A 2,478-nucleotide genomic window follows, 5' to 3' on the forward strand; every position below is an offset into this window, starting at 1 on the left:
AACCAGATAATGAAAGGTGCCATTGGTTTCTTTTGTCTGCTTTTTGTTGTTGTTGTTGACCCTCTGTTAAATTTAAAGGGGGGAAAGAGATACATTACATATCAATTCTACTAATGGTCCACAATGGGACCAAATGGCTAAGACAATGGGAAGAGAGACCTTTCAGCAGTAGGTTTTGCTTGGAGCCTAAATCATGTTATTTAGTGACATGAAATCACAGGAGGAGGCTGATGACTCTGATCAGACCACAAAGGACGAGTGTCCATAGTAGTAACTGAGCTTCACTCTCTACCAAGAGCCCTGGATGACTTTAAAGGGCAGCACTTTAGAGCAGCCCCAACTGCAGGTTTCCAGATACTGCAGTAGCAAGTGGACTCCTTTTTAGCTATTCCACTCTCTTCCATTGACACATGAAGGGGCTTTGAGTTCAGCTTTTATGTGTTAATAGGCCACCATGAGACACGGCAGCAAATTTATCAAGGAAAATAATGTTCAAAGGAAAAATAGAACAAGTATTTTAAAAAAAATTAGCAAAGAAAACGAGAAAGTGTGTCACACATATGTTTTCTAAAGCAGTTGCTAACACTTTTAATGCAAGCTTCTGTGACATCTTTGAGCCATTTCCGAAGCACCAGAGTACTTGTAATTAATTGTATTAATCACGAAGACTAAATTTATCCTCAGCCTCTATAGTGTGTTAAGAATAGAGATGTTTACCCAAGAAGAAAGCTAACATTGCATTCTCCTATGTGGATGTAATTTTCACTTGACAGAGTGTGTATTTGTATGGTAGGTGTTTGCTTTTCATTTACCCACTTAGAATTTTTTCACCCTTTTGGAAATGTATTGATTTATTTCGTGAAGTGCAGAGAGGAGGGGAAGCCCATGCCTACGATTTGTGACAAGTGTGCTTCCTGAGTACAATTCATGTTTGTCTGACCCACCGGTCTGTTCTCTCCACCTCACCTCTTATCAGTTCATCTCTGCATATTATAAAACACAGAAATCTTAAGGCCTAATTATTAACCTCACAATTTATCAAAATTTTATAACAGCTGTAATTTTAACCTATATAAACCTCAATTTTCCCCATGTTTACTTTTAGAGAAATGTACCTCTGCTATCAAAAAGAATGGAATGGGGGTGGGGGGGATATGTAATCTCTCCATATAAAAATGACATCCTCTTTCCTCCCAGTATTGTAGCGTTGGAGTCGCAGGCAGGAAAGGTTTGCACTGTGGAGATCCATACCCCATCTTGCCAAAGGATAAATAAAGGGCATTCATTCATCAGCTTCCAAGCTGCCACCCTCTTTTCTTCTCCCCAGCCCCCACCTCTTCCTGAAATTGGGAGGAGGGAGGTTCTGATTATTTTTGCCTATTTCTAGCAGAGCTAGGCATGAACAATTAAATTTAGGGCTTCCCTGTGGTCTGTGAATAACAGCGCACAGTGCTAACCATCAGGGCACAAAGGCAGAGAACAAAAAAAGGCTTTTTTTATTTTTTGTTTACCCTTCAGGACACTGTTTACCTTATCACTGAAGGGGAAGTGATCTCCTCATCCCTTTTGGAAATTGGACTGAGTTTATTTCTCTAGCTCCAAGTCTCAGACTGTCCAGTGATAAAGTGGGCATGTCAGCCTGGGGCTGGGGAATTTATATAGGGCCCTGCTCTCTCCTCCCACCCCACCCCTCTGCGTGGTGTGTGTGTGCGTGTGTGTGTGTGTGTGTGTGTGCACGCGCGCGTCCCCATTCGCCTGTCTGTCTGTCTGTGTCAGGCATTCTCTGCCTTCACCCACTCTCACTTCCTCATTCTCGACACACTCACTTGTTCCCTTTTCCTTGATTTTTCTGTCAAACCCTTTTTTTCCTCCTTTTCAACCAGAATGATATTTTTTTTCCTTTTCTCTCTCTCTAAATTTACTTCACAGCAGATTGTCTTGTAGTAAATCACCAAAAACCCAAATAGCACTAAAGCATTCTGATACAACATTAGCATTTGCTTAACAAGCACAAGATAAACATTAAACAAAGAACTGCATTTCTTTATTAGAGGCTGCAAGATACATAATCCATGAGCACAAGAAACATGGGACCCAGTGGATATGCAGATGTGTGTTATTTCATTGGCGCTGGGCGGCCTTGTTAGAAAAGGTTTTCATCTGAAGGCTTGGGGGTGGATGGTTGACTGTCCCTGGTGGGGCTGTAACTAGATACAGAGACTGTTGCAAGCTAGGCTGGGCTCCCTGGTGGACCTGCTGATTGGACAGCCTGAGGAAAACTTGGGAAGCATCGGGAAGTGAACTCAATCACCTTGGGGATGATAGGGTAGAACCAGATGAAGGCATTTGACTTCTTTTGTAACTCCCACTAAGGACAGATTGCCAGTGCGATCCAGCCTCCATAACTGCAAATCAGGCCCTTTCCCCTATGCCGATTTCATTAGAATGGCCAGCATGGTGCAAAGAGGAAAAAAAAAA

At 42.3% G+C, this 2,478-nt stretch overlaps 1 protein-coding gene across 1 annotated transcript in view; it reads left to right on the forward strand.

Moving 5' to 3' along the window:
- Nucleotides 1–2,478, forward strand: part of ZNF521 (zinc finger protein 521) — a 284,707-nt gene that overhangs the window by 234,443 nt on the left and 47,786 nt on the right. The window lies entirely within an intron of this gene.

Source organism: Otolemur garnettii, unplaced genomic scaffold (genome assembly GCF_000181295.1).
Source record: "Otolemur garnettii isolate 467f Iridium unplaced genomic scaffold, OtoGar3 scaffold00012, whole genome shotgun sequence".
Taxonomy (NCBI): Eukaryota; Metazoa; Chordata; class Mammalia; order Primates; family Galagidae; genus Otolemur; species Otolemur garnettii.